The sequence below is a fragment of the Conger conger genome, chromosome 10 (genome assembly GCF_963514075.1).
Source record: "Conger conger chromosome 10, fConCon1.1, whole genome shotgun sequence".
NCBI lineage: Eukaryota > Metazoa > Chordata > Actinopteri > Anguilliformes > Congridae > Conger > Conger conger.
Window position 1 is genome coordinate 23,759,827 of NC_083769.1, and position 21,254 is coordinate 23,781,080.

The 21,254-nt window shown below is 43.5% G+C and overlaps 1 protein-coding gene across 4 annotated transcripts in view; it reads left to right on the forward strand.

Moving 5' to 3' along the window:
* The window catches only part of LOC133139090 (synaptotagmin-2-like), a 104,052-nt gene that overhangs the window by 43,791 nt on the left and 39,007 nt on the right, over positions 1-21,254 (forward strand). For 2 of the 4 annotated variants that reach the window (XM_061258386.1, XM_061258389.1), the window contains exon 2: positions 8,793-8,829. The gene's annotated coding sequence lies outside the window, so the exon portion shown is untranslated. Of the gene's footprint in view, positions 1-8,792; positions 8,830-17,323; positions 17,451-17,632; positions 17,761-21,254 lie in introns of those variants that run through there. The other 2 variants (XM_061258387.1, XM_061258388.1) reach the window with 2 other exon arrangements.

A 21,254-nucleotide genomic window follows, 5' to 3' on the forward strand; every position in this document is an offset into this window, starting at 1 on the left:
TGGAAGCACCTGCTTTTAATATACTTTGGGACCCTCAAGGATGTTTATCATAGGGAAAAAATCTTAAAGCATGAAGACTAGAGTTTTGTTTGTAAGTAACACATGCTCAAGTTAATTGCCCTTAGGCAGCTATCACACCCAAAGCAGTAACTTGATGCTGTAGATATAGGGATTTACCAAAATGTAGTAGTTCTTTTTCCATTGCTCAGCAACGCAATATGGACTGATCTTCCTGCGACACCAGCTCTCATTAACTAGCATTTGCTACTGCTTTTCGGTGTGATTGCCACGTTAATACAACAGACCTGATGTTGAATCAGGCAATTCACAGTAGGTTTTACTTCCAATCATTACCACCCCCCACCCCCACCCCCCTTGGTGGTAATGATATACTGTATACTGTTCACATATTCAAACTGAGCAGTGGCCAGTCTGCTATGAAACAGAAGACAGGCAAATATAATTACAATACGGCAGGCAGGAAGTTCAGTTACACCAGCTAGGGGGCGGCCTGTAGCGTAGTGGGTAAGGTAAATGACTAGGACCCACAAGGTCGGTGGTTCAATCATCGGTGTAGCCACAGATCCGCATAGCTGTTGGGCCCTTGAGCAAGGCCCTTAACCCTGCATTGCTCCAGGGCAGGATTGTCTCCTGCTTAGTCTAATCAACTAGTATGTCGCTCTGGATAAGAGCGTCTGCCAAATGCCATTAATGTAAATGTGAATGTAATGTAATGTAATGTAATGTAATGTAAGCTAGTGGCCACTTATAAAGATATGCTGGTATGCGTAAGACCAGGAAATGCATGTGCATTGTTTTACTTCCTCAGTGTAGTTGCTGACATGAGCATTGCTTTGGTGTGGATTTCCACACGGACGTGAACAATTTTGACCAATAAGCTTATTTTTTTCCCCTTGCGTTCTTCTTTATTCAAGAGTTGCATTTAGCATCATTGCAGTTCGGCACATGCTTTTCCATTAAGATACCTGACAGAAGGGCTAGTGAAAAGCTAGTGGCCTAGGCCATCCGCGTTGTATATAGTATAAAGATGAAAAGTGCCCAGGTTTTTATTGTGAATAATTCCTAATCATCCTAAATGAAATAGCTTGGTGTTTAAAATGTAGAGGATCTCCTTGACTGCAATTGGAACTGTACTTTAAAAATCAATAATGATACTAATTTGAAATTATGGTCTTCAGACTGTACTTATGAAACAGAACTAATAAGATTCCAAAATAAAAAAATAATGCTACAGTTCATTAACAACGGTATCTCGCTTGTTGACATTGTTTCCTGTTTGCTCTTCACCTCCTAAATTGGTCGGTAAATCACAGGGAGACTGAACAAGGGCAAGCTAACTTGCCCCCTTCCTCAATAACCAATTAAGGAAAGTTTCCAGGCTATCCAGGTCAGTTATTTTGTCCTCAAGGACCCAAAACAAGAGTATGGTGTGGGGGTTTTGGAGGAGGTGGGGGTGGGAGGTGGTGTTAGAGGATCCAATTATTTCTTGCAATTGAAGACAAGGAAGCAATTCTCTTTTAAGTTATTGTCTTTTTTATTGTCTCTTTGATCTGCCACTGCAGGCTGTGTTTTCCCAAGGTCTACCGAGCCCAGCTAGGCGTCATTTGGCCAGGCAACATTTAGCAGCATGCGGTCCAGGCGAATGTGTTTGGCATCGATTGGTATTTTGGTGAGATTACATCCTGTTCCCTCTGGAGGTTTTGTCTTTGCAGGTCCACGATCTCCCCCACCCAGGGTAACTTTCACATTTCAGGAGGTCTAGGTTTGTTGATCAGCTAATGGGCAGTAATTTTTCACATTCTTTCTCGGTGCTTCTGGCCTCTGTAAACAACTGATGCAGGCAATCTCATCCAAGTCTGCACAAGGAAGAAAAAGAGGGTGCTTTGTATCTGGCTGAGTCTGACAGGAGTTGAGTTGCTCAAGGACTGTAAACGGCAGAGCTAGTGCCTGAAACATAGTCTAATGGTGCATAAGTAGCTGGGAAGTCACGTAACTATTCGGAATAATAAACAACTCTGAGATGCGGCTTTCATTGCCGAACACATACCGTGTCCCAGAAGCAGCACTCTCTGCAGACTGCTTTCTGAAAAACATCAGCTATCATCTTATGGCTCCAAAACAAACAAACAAAAACATTCGCCAAAATCGCAGAAGGAAGGAGATTTAAAATGCCATGATCCCTAGTCTGTCTTTCAAGAGGTAAAAAAAATTTAGCCAATCTGCACTTTGCTTAAAATATCTTTGCGGTAGGCTAGAGGAAAAGAGCCAAATGGTCCATGTACAGTCTTGTCCCCTATTTTGTCCCTGTTGTTCTCGATGGGCTGGAGTCACAGCAGTGTCTGTGACAAAGCCCACAAGACTAACTAGATTTGGTCAATTTTACACTGGAACCACAAAGTCACAAAGTAAATACAACACAGGACTGAATTTGATTTCCCTTGCACATGATATCATATTACATCATAACACTGTCTCAGGGCAGTTCTAATATGTTTGAGAAAGGGCTGAGTTAATTTTTGCGTTTGTAGTCTGACAATTTATCTACATTATCCATCTCCAGTGTTTTCATTGTGGACTGAGTAAACAGGCTTTGTCAAAGATGAATGGATTTCAGCATTACACTCTGTATGAATTTGTGTTCTGACATTACTGATAATGCATAATTCTAACATAACAAAAGCAGTCGATTTACTGCGTACATTTCCTTGCTATTTTGATTTGAAGAGTTTATTTTTATCTAACTAAAATGAGACCCAAGCATTCTTGTGGGAAATATACATTTAATTCTATTCTCAAATTATCATGATATAATCGAGAAATTCCCCTGACAGCAAATACAATCTTCTTCACCGCATTCTTGAAACAAAATGATCCTGAGTCATAATACAATTCAACGGTTTGCTCATATACTGTATTCGCTATGTGAAAAGATGATAAATTAATCACAATTGATTTTCTTAATTCATAAAATGTAGTTTGCAAACAAGTTGCGAAGAGATCAAATCATTTTCACCTTTGATGATACAGACTGTTCCTGGCTATTAGAATGCCCCTTAAGCAGAGACATTGTGTGTACTTGACTCTTAATTATGCCAATGCCCTGCAAACTGACCCAGCTCAGAGAATCTCACTGTGCCAATTGTCCAGCCCAGCTGCTATCAGGGAGCCTTGAAGAGCCCGTTTCGCTAAATGTCAGCACCTTCCTGGCAAGTGTGCAGTCTCCTCACGGGCAGAGACATTTTAAGTATGTGTGGATTAATCACTCGGGTCTCTTCACACACTGCAGCAAAGCCAGGGGCGGACAGGTCAGAGAGGCCAGGGGCGCCAAATAAAATCTAAAATCTACCTCACCGCAGCAAGAGGAATCTGGCTCCCACCTACAGAGCAGGAAACCATTCTACTTGACCCTTCTCATGCCCCCGATGACAGCAAAAGCAATCATCCCTGTTCAATACGTCTTACTTTTTCTTGTGACCGGGGGTTGAGCAGGTCATGTAGGTCCATGAAGCCCCTGTCTGGTAAATTCAATTTTTACTTTTTGTGGGAGATACTGTGGGAGATACAATCAATCATAATCTACAGTAAAATATACTGTATTTAACATATTTAATCTCAGAATGGCTCTAAATGACAATCCGGGCACGGACACAAACATTTAGGAGCAGTAGTGTTGGAAGAAAATGTCTTCAGGCTGAAGAAAGGGATGATGGGAAATTAATTTGCGTTCATTAGTTAGAGTGGCTCAGATCAAGAACCACAATGGCACTCACAATGCAGCAGAAGCCTGCACTGTTGGATCAGAAGCCGCTTTTGTCCCCAGCGGTCGGAAGGAGAGGGATCTGCTCAACGTCCACTCAGTCACTCGGGCAGGCCGACAGCCAAGCCAGGACAGACCAGATGCATCCTGGGAAGATGCCCCCCCTCCTCCCCACAACCCTCCCCCACCCACCTCCACATCACCACCTGTCTGGTGTCAACAGAGTGGGTCAGCAGGGAAGCTGCCAGGAAATAATCTAAAGTTAATTCAATTAAGCACAGAAGACTGGCTGCAATCAGAGGAATTAAAAGCTTCCGGGAGAGTTTCATTACCAAGCTCTTCCCAGTACAGAAAAGCCTCAAAACATCCATCAGTGATTCTCTTAAGGGAGACGAGCAGCCCACAACTTTCCGATCACATTTCAGAGACACCATCACCACGTGCAGGCAGGTTAACTCTTTCCGCTACTATGGAATACTGCAATTCATTGGTCACTGATGAATCACGTGTCTTCTATCATCAAAAAGGCACAATAACATAGCCAGAATTTAAACGAATTACGATTAAAGTAGCATGCTGGTGGTAAATGTACCAGCACAATTTCTGAGTCTTTCTTAGTGTCATCCTGAGATAACGCCTCACAGCAAGGAGGTCCTGGGTTCGAATCCCCGTCGGCCGGGGCCTCTCTGTGCGGAGTTTGCATGTTCTCCCCGTGTCTGCGTGGGTTTCCTCTGGGTACTCCGGTTTCCTCCCACAGTCCAAAGACATGCAGGTTAGGCCGATTGGAGAGTCTAAATTGCCCGTAGGCATGAGTGTGTGAGTGAATGGTGTGTGTGCCCTGTGATGGACTGGCGACCTGTCCAGGGTGTATTCCTGCCTTTCGCCCCATGCATGCTTTCCAAGATCTTTGTCTACTATTTCAGCAAGGTTCCTTGCATCAAAGGCACACCACTTTTAAAGGTCTTTCAAACATTTTGCTCGAGCAAAGCATTCTAAAATTCTTGAATCATAAATTGGATAAGAAACCCGACTTGTTGATATCTTGACAAGAATAATGTTTATCCTATTATATTTCTATTTCTCAGAATAATGTTCAATATTCTAAAGGTTTTTGTGGACAAAGCATAGTTTGGTGAAAAAGGTAATGCTTGCTTAAAGCAGAGTAACTACTAAAGCGAGAGTGATACATAGACTCTATGTATTACTATTTATCAAATATTTGTGTAAACAAAACAATCTCTGTGTTTCTGTTTACACCTGCATGAATTATTAATGTGTAGAGAAACGAGAGATAGTTTCTCTAAACATTAATAAAAAGGCTCTATGAAGTGTCATGAGATTTACTTGGGTGAACACACAGTGTATATTTATATCTAATGTCACAACTCAAAGAAGCAAAGAATGATGACTCCAAACAATATATACATTGTTTCTATGCAAAATTGGAAAATGCATATTTGTCTAAATGATAAAATATCATAATAATTAGCTGGCTACACAATTCATACATTCTTCAGGGTAAAAATGGAGAAGTCGCAGTCCGGCGCGAAGAAAACAGAACTCTAACAATGGATCAATGTGTGGCTATTGCGGTGTGTGGCTGACATTTTAATTACATCTGAAGCTGAAGGTCAGAAACGTGAAAGCAATAATAAGAATAAAAACTTCCCAGTCAGCATTTCCCATTGAGGCGGCCGCACTGAGATTATTCCCAGCCATGTATGGGTAATCCCAGGCCCATGCAGAGTGGAACCTTTCCAGAGGGCACGGTGTTGAAGGGAAGAGAAATAAGGGCTTTGCCAATGTAAGTGGAAACTGCTGAGGCTGCCATTTGATAATGGACTCTCAGGCTCTGTTCACTGAACCAGCAGGCTCCGATGAAGTACTAACAGATTGAGCCTTGCTACTGTTGCCACAAAACACAAGTGTTTAGAGGCACATCCCTGCCCACCCTGTGATTTTCAATTTCCTCTCTAACCTTTTCCATATAAGCACACTACCCTTCGTAGTATACATGTATTTGTTTCAGATATGCTATGTACATTGTGACATTCCCCATCCAATTTCCAAAGGTTATGCTGGTACGGTTATCAGGCAAAATCGACTTTTCAATTACACAGAGAATACACAGGCAGTGAGTTGCTAAAACAGCATAGAAGAAAAATGTATTTTTTGTGGTTGACCTCAATATAAAATATGGTTCCTGCTCATATTTTAGGCTGCCACCTGGTTTTCCTGTGCATTACAATTTATTCTAGGCTCTAAAGCAAAGGAAATAAAATATTAATGTTAACAAATGGTTTATAAATATTTCATATGATCAGGCACTTATTAATGTCTGTGTGGCTCATGTATAATTGTTTCACCATTTTCCCAACTCTGTAGAATATAGCATAAACATGTCATTTATCTAAAAGCTGGGGCAGTACATTATGATCATGTGAAAGGTCTCATGATAGATCTACTTGGTGGGAGCAACACAGCTTTGTGAATATTTAAGTATTATCAAGCAGGAATTCATAAAATGGTTTGAAACAAACCAGAACTTCAATTTATCTCTAAATTGTGGGTCCCCAACCCTGGTCTTCAAGCACAAAAAAATATATATCTCAAGTATGAATTCTACTGGAAAAGAGCTGTCCAAGTACTGCACTTCATGAAAATAATTCATCTACATGTACATCTTGTGCACCATTGAACATCTATTGGTCTTGCCAATATATACTTAATTTCTGTCTCAACTTTGTCTGCCATTGGTTCAGAACTTTTGTTTCTCTATGGGAAAGTATAAAAAGGCGACAACGTAGCATTTTAAGAAATACTCATTTGTACAGCATACTCTGAAATGGTTAGGGCCCTAGTTTCGATGGGTTGGAAGGTAACTGGGTGGAGGATGAGATGGAGGAGGGAGGGATGGATGGGCCTCTGGGTGGATGGTTGGGACCAGGGAGGGATGTATGGGCCTCTGGGTGGAGGGTTGGGACCAGGGAGGGATGGATGGGCCTCTGGGTGGAGGGTTGGGACCAGGGAGGGATGCATGGGCCTCTGGGTGGAGGGTTGGGACCAGGGAGGGATGGATGGGCCTCTGGGTGGAGGGTGGGTATTGGAGTGGAGAGTCAGCATATGATGGAAGTAAAGAAAAGATTAAGTTAGAGTGATAAAATGTGTTCTTGCATTTTTATCTCTGTAATACGTGTCCCTTTCTCCTTAGCGCTGCAGGACAAAGACCTCAATTTCCCATGTTTGCTCTAAATTGTTGGAGCATTAGGACTACATTGTTGGTTCATAGGAGGTTTTTCTCAGCCTTAAGAGCAGGGATGTCAATCTCCCATCCTGGATAGCCGCAGTGTCTGTAGGTATTTGTGGTTTCCTAACAAGGTGTGTAGACTCTTTAGCCAATTACTGACTTAAATTGAAAACCAGCAGACACTGCGGCCCTCCAGGATTGGAGATTGACATCCCTGCTCTTAAGGCACAAGATATTCTGTCATTCTAAAACCTTCTATGAACCAACAATGCAGTCCTCAGGAGTTGTAGACTCCTGTACCATTAACCTGGCTACTTTACCATTCTATCATAAGCCCCACCTGCTATGTTTCAGACAGCCTACCCCCTGCCCCTCTCAAAGACCCCCTTTAAAAGACACATTAACATCTAATTGCAATACAGACACAGTAGGATTTATGTTTATCTTTGGGCACACTGAATCAAAACAGGAACTACTGTATGTCATGTAGATTCAGTAAACAAGAAAAATATGTAAAAGCATATAAAATAAAATGAATGCATGTTACTTCACTTTAATTTCAATTTTAATGGACGCACTTTAAACTGAAGGCTGCAGACAAGGGTATGTATTGTGTTTTGCATGGCCCTAGCCCAGAGTGTTGACGTGCCCTTCCCACTGTCAAAGCAGGCACAAAGCCAGAGCAAGGCCCCAATCAGACCCTTAGGAAGCCCTCAATGATGGTGGCAAACAAACAGGGGACATTCTACCACAGTCTACCCCCTCGCAGCAGAGGTGTTCTAATGGCTGCCCAGGAAAGGCACGTGATTGAAGGGTGCCCCTCCGTAACTCAGCGCCGAAATAGACCTTACGCTTTGAGTGGACAGGGGGAAACAAATGAACCCTGAGTCAGCTGTGCCTTCTGCCCCACTGGGAGGCACTCAGGTCCAGGCCTGTTCCTAGATCATAAAGGATGCAATTACATGAGTACATGTGTGAATATAAGGTAGACAAAATGCATAATTATACACATTTAAGACTGTCTCATGGTTGACCTACTGTACATCTACAGTGTGTGTGATTGCGTGTGTACGCGTGTGTGCATGTGTGAGTGTGTGTCTGTGTGTGTGTGTCTCACTGCTGTGGAGGTGAGAGGGGCAGGAAGAGAAATCACTGATTTCCCCGCCAGTGTCATGTAGAGTGGATTACAAGCCAAGTCAGTAGGGGACTAATTACAGAAACATTAACTGTGGTGCAGAGCCAATTGCAAGGCCATCACAGTACATTCACATGTGAAGAATGTACCTACATATGTATTTTAAATGTGAAAAGGCACTACATTTGTGCCATTATATGAATGCATAAGAGAACAAGGGGGAAAACAAGGGAATGTTACAAGTATAGTCACTTATTGCTTGCTGGCAGAAACAAGCAGGGTTTTCATTTAGTCATGAAGAAAAACTGAACTGAACATGGAGGGAACAGCATGCGGTCTGGAACAGGTTCAAAGGCAATTCTGAAGAGCAGGGCAGGCAGTGTTGGCATGCAGTACCTCATACTTCCTGTAGCTTGACTGTATTGAATGTACTTATTTACTGTACATCTCTGCTTGCATGGTCATGCATGTATCATAAAATTAAATTTAATATATTTGTTTTCGCAAAGCATTGGTATTTGTGTTTGGATATTGGCGTTTCATTTGTGATGTTTCATCAGGCCAGAGAAATGAACTGGATTGTGCAAAAAGTTTGGAGTATTAATATTCAATCTTCATTGATCTGTTTCCAGATAGCACTGTGATTGCCACTGACCAGCCAACATCCCTGTGAGTACTTTCTTCTATCACTTAATTACAGCATTATACAAACATATACAGTAGTGCTTATTGCTATGTACATAAACATAATATTCACAAATATTACTGTATGCTTCTGCTCGGTTTTTAATGGAAGGAGCTACATTTGAAATGCCTGTCCTTGAAAGGGTTTGTTGTCATGATATTCCTCACATACAGGTGCTACTGGAGTAGCTTTCTTAGGCTCAGTGGTAAAAATGATAAAAGCGGTCAGATTTATGTATTTAGCACAGAAAGAAGTAATTCATCTGCCCTGCCTATCTACCACACCAGGATTCCTCATACCATCCACAGGAGAGTAATTATCAGCAGTTGCTGAATCATATTAATTTGAAATACATTAACCTTGGGATGCTTGTGGATATAATGTCCCATAACAATTTGGAGAAAAAGCCTAAAACCAAAAACTGCAGTATGAGAATTAATTTATAAAATAATACACCATTATAAAAAGTAGGTGCATACAATGCATTATTTCTCACGGACAAAAGACAGATAACTCAATGCAGAATCCTGCTGATCTAGAAAAACGGAATAGTTGCAAGGGCCTTATATCTGTGGCAAAGATAAGATTTCATCCGTTATCTCTTCCAGAGAGCTGAACATGCGATTATACGTTACTTTATAAGCAGACTATAGGGGTTGTGTGTGGAAAAGCTCATCAGATGGTGAAATCAATGTAAATCAATGTAAATCAATGGCTATGGGACAGTGGCTATGGCAGCTGCAGGAGCTGCAGGGGTCTTAGCATTCAGAGCAGATGCTACTCTGCGCTGGCCAGTCATTTGAAATGCAAGGGATCAATAAATCCATAATGTATCAGAATGGGTTGCCATGCTCCTCTTTACAATTTACAATGGCTTCTTTTCATCAATTTTAAAAAGGCTGTGCTGTTATATTTCCTATAAAATGGCGCAAATGTAATGATTTTCATTGCATTTAGCATCCTCTTGTGTCTAGTTTATATGTCAACAGCGAGAGTTTTAATGAAATTGCTTCCAGTGTGCCTTGGTTATGAAATCAAAAGGGAAATTATGTTTCAAGTTAACCTTCTATAGCTCAGTCATAAAATTGTTTTCCTGCCTGTAGCAAGGCCAGTTGTTTACCGGTTAAGGTGTAAACTTTATGTTCTGGAATTGCCCTGGCAGGTCACTGTATCGATTTTCAGATCACAAGGCCAGAGAACAGGGGCCCACAGGCTGCCGGAAAGCTTTCCTCTTCCTGCCTTTAGAATGCGCCTACTTTTAATGCAACATCAACACAATTCACGAAGAACCCAATACATTTTAATGAATGTTTACACAAACGCCTGCACACTGTTTACCGAAACGGGACAAGAGGACTGTATTTATGAGCCAATCCCAGAATAATTTACAGAAACTAAAACACAAAGCATTGTGTGTGCAATCAGCTCAGTCCCTCGGGCTAGTCACACAAAGAAATTACTGTAGCGTCATATGGCTCCCAACTTCACCATCATCAACAGCATATAAAAGAAAAACAAGTATCTTTTTAATTTTTTATTCTGCCTATCTGTTCAAAACAATCTTCTTGCATAACAAAAAAATCAAGTATTGGATCTAATATAACAGTGTTAAGCGGTGTTAAATAAGCATGTTTTTCTGTGTACCTTTGTGGAGAGCACATTGTATTTCGCACAGTGGATTCTGCCTGAAATTATATAGGATTTTTTAGCGGAGAAAAAAGAAATTGGCGGTTGCAAGCTGACGCGGCGATTGAAACTTTACACGTCCCGTGAATTTCTGAGCTAAAACGCTGAGGTACACAGTCTGGTGACAAGGTTTCGATTTGATTTGCTGCTAAACCTTTATGATACTTAATACGCTTGAAATGGCCTTGCGCCATTCCGTTCTGCCTCTCGAGCGAAAACAATAACCGGCGCGGGTTCGGTGTCGAACACACGTGCCGTGAAATGTAAGTGGGTTTCAAAAATCAACCGTCAGAGGATAACGGGATGCTCTCGGCTGTGCCGAGGATAAATGGCTGGTTGGTAAGATGTGTCGGGGTGGGGGTTTCCCCAGAAGATTACAGAGTCGTGGAGAGGGCTGGGGCAGGAGCAGGTGGTCTGGGAAGGGGCGATGAGGAGCCGGGCAGTAGCTCAAAGTGCGGGTAGGAGTAATGATCCCGTGCTCAGTGCTGGCCAGTGATTTATCGCCGGTTTTAATGCGCCCGGCTCCACCGTGCAGCCCAAACCCCAGCTCCACAGTGCTTTCCTGATTCATTAAGCCATTTCCATGATTGATCACTGCCTAGAAACTCTCAGGCAGGACCCAGGCTAATAAAAACCCAGGGAACAGGGGTGGGGGGGGGGCTGCACGTCTCACCCTAATGAGCAATGAGTGGCTTCAAACCCTCAACAATAAAACAGGGACACGACGCTGTTGTCATCACTTTTCACCCTTTCACTGAAAACTCCTGCTATAAGGCACTGTTCAAGTGCAAGGCTGGCCCTCACACTCTGGTTTCCAATCTGACCAATGCCAACTCCTGCTGGCGGCCCTGCATGGCTAAGCACTATTGGCGGTAGCGTCGCCCAGGGATGACGATGGGTTTCAGCCAGATATGATTACAGTGTGTCATCACTCACTAGCAACCCCCGCTGGCCAATCAATCGCCCAGTCTGCCCGTTTAGCCGCAGAGGAAGTGTCTTCCTCCGACTGATCAGACTTTGCTGTGATAAGACTGCACATGCTCTGGTGAGAGCACATACAGTATGTTCAAATAAAACAACAGTGGAGGCTGCAGCAATGAGCTCTGATACATGCATGTATGACTCGGCAAATTGGGGAAAAAAGAAGGGTGTACGTTGGTGAAAAAATGTAACAATACTGATGATGATTGGTGGATACATTCTGGGTATACTTCTCTCAATACCAATGCACTGTTTGACTGGTGGAGCAACTGTTGTTTTACATATTTCAAAATGTACTTTGTGTACTTTAAATGTACTTACACTTATATACTTATACAGTATTTAAATGTGGGCTGTCATAAGATAGTAATTTAGTGTCATAGCATATTTTGTGACATTGATTACATCAACTGTTCTCGCTGCCTTCCGTATTCATGCCCGCTGGCTACCCTGTTCAGTGCCGTCATCCTTATTGTCAACATGGCTATCATTATCCTCATCACTGTTCATATTGATTTACTGATCTTTCATTTGTCAAAAATGGCAGGCATATCTGTTCCATGCATTCTGGAGTAAATTATGACCTTTTATGTAATTAATTATGTATAATTAATACATAATATTTATACATAATTATGTATATTCACATGGATGGAGGGAATGGCACAACTTCCTGTAAGGGACTCTACTGAAAGGAATCTCCAGGATGAAGGCCCTTTTTAAAAACACACCTTTTCAAACTCTACCTTAGTCCTCCCTCCTGATTTCCCCCGCCCCCCTTTCTGATATCCCTATCCCTCTTGTCTAACTCCTCCCAAAAAAAATAAAATACTAATAATAATAATAAAAATTGCACTTTGACTATATGTTAAGAACAGCACTTCCTATGTATTTTCCTAGTTATGGATGTGATGCTTTGACTTGTGGAAGAACCTATGCACTTGTAAATTGCTTTGGATTAAAAGCGTCTGCCAAATGACTAAAATGTAAATGTACGGCCCCCTCCCACAGCAGGAATGTCCTGCAGTGACCCCCCTTCCCCCCTCCCCCGACATACTGTTAGCCATGTGCTTTTAGGAGGTGCTCCCGGCATTCAAGACTCAAGATTGCCGGTGAGCAGAAATATGGATCTGCAGACTGCACTGGAATGGAATGGATGGATGGATATTGTGTAAGTGTGTGTGTACATATGAGCACATACGTCTGTATGTGTGAGTGTGAGTGTAGGTGTATATGTACTGTAAGAGGGAGAGAAACATCTCAGACTGTGTGTGTGGGTGGCCTGAATGGTGGCAGGTAGTTGGAAACTTTCCCCTTTGAGTAAATGAAATCAGTATTCTCAATGCCATGCACACAGAACATTCTGTCACCATAAGCCCAACAGCTTGCAGGAGTAATGACTACCATTGAACTGAACAGAGCCCACTCGTTAGACAGGGTTTTGGATAATTCATGCTACATTAATGTGGGTATGCTCCTGCAGGTATTCTCCAAACAGAAATCCTGACAAGACATATTGTAATATGAAACTTGGATTAATTTGAGAAGCTCACATCTCTTTCGCTGGTACAGTGCAGTAGTTGTCTTGGACCTCGAATGGCCAATCCCCAGCCCATAATGCTATGTTATACAAAAAGCAGCACAGCGTGAATGCGTGAAAGAACTGGGTTGAACCATTTAATCTCCGTAGTATATTTTCTGAAATTCTCCCTGAATGGGAATCCTGATGGCATAATTTGAACAGTCTCAGCAGCAAGAATTCCCATCATGCCTCAAACTCCCCCCCTTACCGGATGCAGCAACCTTGCGGGAACACCATTCTCCTTGTGAGAATGCCACAGCCTAATTAACTTTTATGTCAAGTGGCACTGTAAGCCTCGCTCTGTTCAAAGTAAGACGTCAACAGCAGACAGTTAAGCTCACGCAGGTTTCTAACACATCCCTTTTAAATATTAATTGAACAATATGAGATCAGGTAAATGTAGTGCATAAATTATGAGACTCCGATTTTCACTAACATTGGAAAGAACGTCGAATGACTTGCCGTGCAGACCTCATTGTATATCCACAGATTTGTTTTTCATTGATATTTCAGATTCGTCTTCGCTTGCTTCTTAGTTTTGAAATGGCTTTTATTTCCACAGTTTTCTCCGCGTTCTGTCCTGTCATTCCAATGATAAAAGCTGCTGAAGAGTGTCTTTATCCCATTGCAGCCAGTGCGGTAAACAGCCTGCCACTGTCACTGAGTCAATGCAGTCCAGTACTGACACAGTGCTACTGTAGATATTCTCTTCTCAGTCGTTGAATTACTAGCCTAGACTTGGATGAATGACTTGTTCTCATAATGTCTACCTATGTTCTTTTGTTCTTTAATTTATAATAAATGTAATTTTCATAGCTGTGCTGGTCAATGGCGTTGTGGTGACGCAGACCCATAAAGCAATGGCGTTCCGTCACGCACTCGAGACACGGGTGGAAAGGTCAAACGATGAAAGCGTCATCTGTTATCTGCCCCTCATTGCTGTGCCCCAGGGGCTACTGGGGGGTTTGTCTCGAAACCGGTTCGTGTTATAAATTTAGGAGTAATCAATAACACCTGCATTACTAAGGTGCTGAATCACTTCCTGTCTGTCTCGGGGTGCTACATCACATCATTTCCTAGACACAACATTTTCATGCTTTTAGGAAGGAGATCTTTTGTTCTGTGAATTTTCCCCTACAACACGTGTCCGGACCGGAACGTAGACGCTCGTGATTCTTCCCTTTCATGCGATGAGGCCATTACGGCCTCATGAAACGGCCCTCCGCAAGCACGTCGGCTCGTAACGCGGTCCACCGTGCGTCCACTCCATCTGCTCCCGCTGCACTGGGAAAAAAAACGATTGAATATAATGCAAACGTCAGAGACAACTGACAGATACGAGAGATGTGGCTACCTCTGGGGACCGTGCAGCAACAAAATCTCTGGTCTCGCTCTTAACAAAATCACTGGTCTGAATTATTTCCAGCACTGACATTTAAAACCACAGGATTTTGTAAAACTATTACATTTTTCATGACTATAGTGAATCTATGCATCCAATATCTGTCAGTACAGACAGCCTGGCTGGTTCTGTTGTTGCGTGTAGTTGTGGTTTAAGAAGCCTGCACTGCCCAACCTAGGTAAAGCAACAACAACGATAAAAAGGAACAATAAAGAAGAGCAATGTTGTCCTTTCAAAACCTTTCACTGTAATTTGCAGAACCAGAATGAAAATAAAGGTTATAGGGGGGAAAAGGCATTGGAGAGGCAACTTGCACTGTTCCCAATAAATAATGACTTCACTAAATCTTGTGGTGTACGTGAACAAATAATATCAGAGGACTTGCTTTCAATGTCAATATCAAAATGGCCGCATGAGTGCAGCTGATCCACATCCCAAAAGTAGACCTTTGAATTTTGTGTAAGTTTTCCTGCTGCAGAGATTCTCTGGATCCTGAAAAGGAAAGGGCCATCTGTTTCCCCTTCGTTTCCAGTGATTGAAGTTGTATTGATTTCATTTTCAAGTGCTCATTGCTGGCTGCTGAAGAGGCAGCTTCACTTAAGGCCAGATGATCATTTCTCATGACACACAATAAAAGCCCAGCGGCCCACAATTGTCTACCTTGGCAAGACGAAACGGCAAACAAAAAAACAAATTCACCTTTTTAGTCACTGACTGCCATCCTCTTCTTCAATTTACTTGCGATTCAGTGAATATCGACCCAAGGTAAACAAAACTGTTTCATTTATAATCTTCAAAATAAAATGATTAGCTTGAATTATTATCTAGAACTAGCAGAGTGAGCGAGTGAGCAAGCGAGTGAGAGAGTCTGAGAGAGAGAGGGAGAGTGAGAGTGAGAGGGAGAGAGAAAGAGAGAGAGTCCGGAGCCTGGCAGGAACCCTCTCAGATTAATGTACAGTATGCTGTACTGGTAAAAAGGTATTCCTTCACCCTGCCAAGCCTGCAGAATGTGTCCCTGTAGGGCTGATAGCATCTCCTCTGTACCTCAGCCACTGGCAGGTAGAGGGCACAGCACTGACACGTCTCGGGAAATTGGCACAGCGCGGGGCTGGTTTGGGGCGGTGACAGACTGCAGCTACTCGGACTGCAAACAAGCCTGCTAGCTTATTGTTCTCTTTTATATAGCCTATTTTCAAGTTCGTCTGACTTTGCAGGGTGACCAGCACATAAGAAGGATCATTCTGGAAGGGACATCTTGCGGCAGCCCCCTCATTACTGGATATCTTCTAAACTTTATCCCTTACCGTATGTCAGCAAATTCAGCATCCCTGCCCTCCCAATATCCGCTACTTTTCAGACAGTTCTCAGTTGCTCCCTTCCCTCTAATGCCAATTTCAAATGCGTCAAAGCTAAAGCGCATTAACGCTCAGCCCATATCCAGGACAGCCACAGGACCTGCTGTTATTGGTTTTACCTGCAAATCAGCAACCAAACTAGCCCCATGAAATTAGATGGGGTGAGTTAGCTGTGCAATTAACTGCTTTAATCACAACGAACCCTGGCACAGCAAGACCAGGTCTGAAGATCGCTGCTCTGTACTATATGCCTCTGTTTCTAAAGTTTCTAAAATAGGGCTGGGTCAAGTGGCCCATTTGGGTCAGATGTAATCATGAGCTCTTACTGCCACACAGCAGGAAAACACGTTGATTTTCAGACCTGGTGACCTGAAGTACTGTCCTCTGCATGCTGATGCTCTTCGGCCAGACCTCCTCATTAAAGCTGGTCCCGCAGAGCCGCAGTGTGCGCTGCTTTTTGCTTCCGCCTTAATATCAGCAACCAATTCAGACCCAGGAAACCAGGTGAGGCGAGTATACAATTAATTGCTTTAATTGATCAATTAAGCGCTGAGTAACAGCAAAAGCCATCACACCCTGCGGCTCTCCAGGACCAGGAGTGAGGACCACTGCATGAAAGCACACTTTTGGTGGAACGACCTTCGATTCCTCGCTAGTTTCCTGCGTGGGCATATAGTTCCACTGCAAGCCATTGTCTAGACTCTGCATCACCTGGAATCACCTCATGCGCCATGTGTGCAGCTAACCGCTTCTCCTGCCTCTGTTCCCTGGGCGCTGGGCTCCAGCGATAAGCAGGACAGAGGGTTCTGAAAGGGAGAGGCAGAGAAAGTGCTGTAGCGGCGGGTTTGAAAGGTACGGCCCTGTGGGGAGTCTCATCGGGCTGGGGGGACGCGTGCGTGAGCAGAGGTGGAACTCAAAGCCAGCCGCCCGCCGGCTCGCCCGAGCGAAAACCGTGCCAGTCACGTCGGCCTCTTCTGCGGCAGGGTCCTGCTTGCAGCAGCGTGCGTAGGGGAGATTAACTGGCATCTCTCCATCTCACTCTCTTTCCTTTTTAAAAGTGTTACGTGTCTTCCATCCCCCCCCCCTCTCGATGACACAGGATTTTGGAGTGAGCCAGTGTGATTTCAGAGTTCCCAATGTGCGTGGCAGGGGTTCGGGGGGTGGAGAAGTTGGGGGAAGGGTGAGGGGGGTGAGGCTTGGCAGCTTTTGCGTATCGATCCTTTGGTACTGCCCTTGAATTTTGGTCCTTGGCAGAGTGCTGCATGCAGTACTGTGTGAGCAGCATTGTAAATCAGAATGGGGGGGGAGGAGGGGAGGTGTTCAGGGATGGAGTGAAAGAGAGAAAGGGAGGAGGGGATTGAGGCATACAGACAGGGAGGGGGTGTGGGAGGGAGGGAGACGGAGAGAGAGAGAGAATGAGTGTGTACAGGAGAGAGAGTAGTGCTGCAGTGGAGGGGAGTGAGGATAGCACTGCAGTTTCTCAGGCTGATGGGAGAGCAATCGGGGGACGTTACTACGGAGATTAAACATTAACCCTAAGTGCCTCGCTATTGGATGGGCTGGCCCATTGCGGGGAACAGGACAGAGGAGATTTCACTGGTAAGGCTGAAAACCTCTCACTAGAGATAGGATTCCCTCCCTGCTACCCCCCCACCACCCCCTACCCTTGGATTTAACCCTTTCTGGACCCGAGCTGGGGTCTCCTGATGGCAGAAGTGAGTTTGAGGGTTGTGACTGAGTGTGACTGTCCGGTCCTGGGCTGAACAGAACTGGGCTGAGTGGAAGGTCAGACAGGGGCTCCTGCTTTATGCGGACATAATCATTTGCTTGATTGGGTTTTTTGCCATGCTAAAAAGTATACAGTATTATAGTATCTAAATTGGAAACATAGCCCAGTATTGAATCCAAGGTTGGTGGATACTTTCTGCATGTATTCTTTTATTATTTGCGATTCCTCTAATTGGTTCCACTTTATCTTGTCTGATTTGCACTTTGTAAAAGTAGTTATATTCTAAATTACACATACGATTGTAAGTTCTATAGCGGACGCTGGGATTGTGTGTTTCGGGGGGCAGAAATATCTCTGAATGTTGTTTCGGCACTTTGCTATCACCATGCCATTCTGCGCTGATGTTGGGGAGCAGTGCTTAGGGAGGCAGCCTGTGTTTGACTTGTGAGAGCGCTCGATGCTGCAGTTATGCTGAAGTGACTGTTCAGCTGTGTGCGTTCTGCAGGGGCGGCTGTGCCTCGCCGCACGTGTGCCTGTCCCCCTCGCCGCGGGGCTGCCCGCTCAGCCCTCAAGAGCTTAGCCCAAAAAACCGGATAAATAAAAACGGCTGAAGACTCCAGCTGTGTGCGTGCATGTGTGAGAACGTGGGTGCGTACAGGTACGTTTGCATGCACAGTGTGTGTGTGTGTGTGTGTGTGTGTGCGCATATGTGTAGAAATAGTCCTCTGTAGTAGGGTATTTCTGTGCATGTATGGGTATGGGTATGGGTGTGTATGGGTGTGTGTGTGTGTGTGTGTGTGTGTGTGTGTGTGTGTGTGTGTAGAACTAGCCCTCTATAGTAGCTTGGGAGGATTTATCTGCAGTAGAGGTAAGATGAGAGGCAGTTGTGAGAAAGCTGAATCCAGGGCCTGCTCTGGGATCCCCATGCTATTCTATCACCCACCATTAGTGAGGACATACCAAGGGCATACCTGTCCCAGGCACATCTCAGTGTCACACTGGGGGATTGTGGTTCCCTGCCATGGAGAGTGGGGCGTTGCCTGCCCAGGTGGAACCATCATGCTTATGCACATTAGTGGGGTAGGCCAGACTACAGCTCCTTTATATCCACACTGGTGTCTGTTAAATGACCATTGTTTGACTGCATTACCTTTTTACTGGTGTCATTTTACATTATCTGATTAAAAGGAATGGAATAGACATGACACAGATTTTTACATTACTCAAATGATCATGAATGGAATTTCATCAAGATGTTGCAGTGAAGGTATCCACTGAACATGTAATTCTGACACTTTGGAACTTTCTTTGACACTTTGACGATGGTAAGGCAGGATCAGGCTCAAGCCAGTCAGTTCTTGAAAGGTTTTTTTTTTTCCTCCTCGATTTGCAGCTCGCAGGTCTGGGAGCTAACTTAAGTCACACAGGGGTTTCCATCCCAGGTCCTGGAGAGCCTTGGGGAGCCTTGCATTTGCTGCTACCCAATACTTCCCCTAGTATAGCCTATAGTTGAACTGGGTCTGGAGTGGTTGCTTATTTGAAGGTGAAAAAGCCAACCCAGGCTGCGCCTCTCCACAATCACAATCTAACTAGGTTTACTCGGTGGTCGTTTATTCCAATACCTACGTTGCCACAATTAGCCTTACGATCAAGTAACTGTCTAAATAACTAAGAATACTTTCATACAGTGTGAGATAGATAGTAAATAATAGCCTAACTTGCAAATATATTGAAACGGGTAATGTTAGTTTCTCCTTAATGTTTTATCTTGCTTATTTATTGAGAGACTTTATTATTCATGTTGCCACCTTGTTCTGATTAATTTTTACCATTGGTTTGTAAACACTCTAAATGGAAATTCTGTTTCAGTCCTGTTTATAACCTCCTTAATCTTGGCTTGCCCTTGGGAAAAATAATTCAGTAATTACAAAATGAATATGCAGCGAGGCAATGAATTCCCCATTTTAACAATACCAGAACAAAAGAATGAAGTATGTTCCAGTGTGAATATTATTGCATATGCTGATCTGGCTGTTTATTATTACGGCCATTATTTTATTGTTGATTTCTGTGCTTTCATTGTGTGCCAGGCCTTTTTCCGGCCCCGTTTCCATGTGAAATGAGCCGATTTGCATGGTGTCCTCTGACAGGGACCATTGTTTTGCGAATTGACATGTTCATTTGCGCTGGAGGCAGATTGGGTCCAGGCATCCACAGTCCTTCGGGAGCCCTGCCTATTCTTTCACGCAATCAGAGCCAATCAATCACGAGCATCGGGACCGAGCGGGTCACCTGATGCACACAGTTATCAGTTTACAATAAAACGTGAAGTGGCATACAGTATTCCCCATAGGTGGGGTTTCCATACAGAAGGGTGGTTCATTTGTACAAGGAGACTTGCTTTTTTTCTTAGATCTCACTGCAACAAAGGCATCAGGGAGACTATTTAAACACTCACATCGATTAGAGATGCCCATTGCAGTTCTTACCATTATTTGTTTTAAAAATGATTTAGCCAAAAACATTCTGCCAATGAAATCCCAATGGATCACATATCCACTATATGTGGATTTCATTGGCAAAATGTTTTTTTATCTTTTATGCATTTTTCCATTGGTGATTCCAAGGAGGACATTAAGTGATAGATCGTATCATTGATCTGTTCATAATAATGTATGACAACACTGGTATGCCCACAACACAGGTTAACACCCATTCACTTACTGTACACACAATGCTTTTGAACCTTATCTCAACATAGAAATGTAGACGTACATTTTTTCATGATAAAACGATGTGGGATGAAGAGGCTTTAATAGCTAACCCAAAAGCGTGGAGAGAAAAATAATAACAGACGTGATTTCATTTGAGTGTGAATTCTCAAAGCAGGCAGGATTGTCAGAGCAGAGAGGAACACGGCACCTCTGAGACCAGCAGCCCAGTTGGTGATCGTCTGGGACTGCCGAAAATCACATGGGAAATCAAACCCTTTGGAAATTGGTTCTTTGCAGCCAGAGGCACTGCATTCTGGGGAAATAGGAGGCGACTGATCCGTGTTAACGCCGTTAAAGCGAAATGGCAGAGTGGCCAAGCCAACAAGAATTTACATGTCACCCGTATGGGAACTCGCTGTGTCAGGTGACTTGCAGCCTGTGGTGCACTACAGCTCACTGGATCACATGCCAAAATGCAACGGCCAGATAAATTCACGGGAAAGCTTTCTACATAGAATGCAGCATCCCTGGTGAGGAATCTGATATCAAATCTCTGGTGAACTCAAGTTTTTTTTTTTTTTTTTTGAATTACTTTGGTTCCTTAAATTAACCTTTTAATACGTGCAATGCTATTTTTGAGAACTACATCTCAAAATGTGCAAAACGTCCAGTTGCAAATGCCTGGGGCCTCTGGCTCATATGTGTGTAACAGATTTCTCCAGCTCTTTGCCAGGCTTGTAACCCAATTCTGTTCAATTGTCTTGCCTACCCATTGCATTGGTGCCTTGGAAATTGCCTGTCTTACAAACTAAGACAGATGGTATCTCTCTTGGCCAGCAATTTACAGCCCTGCTGCATTTGAAGGGAGGAAGACCTGGCTCCTGTGTGTTTGTCATATTTCATCACTGTGTCATTAGCAAGGGAAAATACACTTTAAGAGAACAGCCTTTCCAAAGGCTG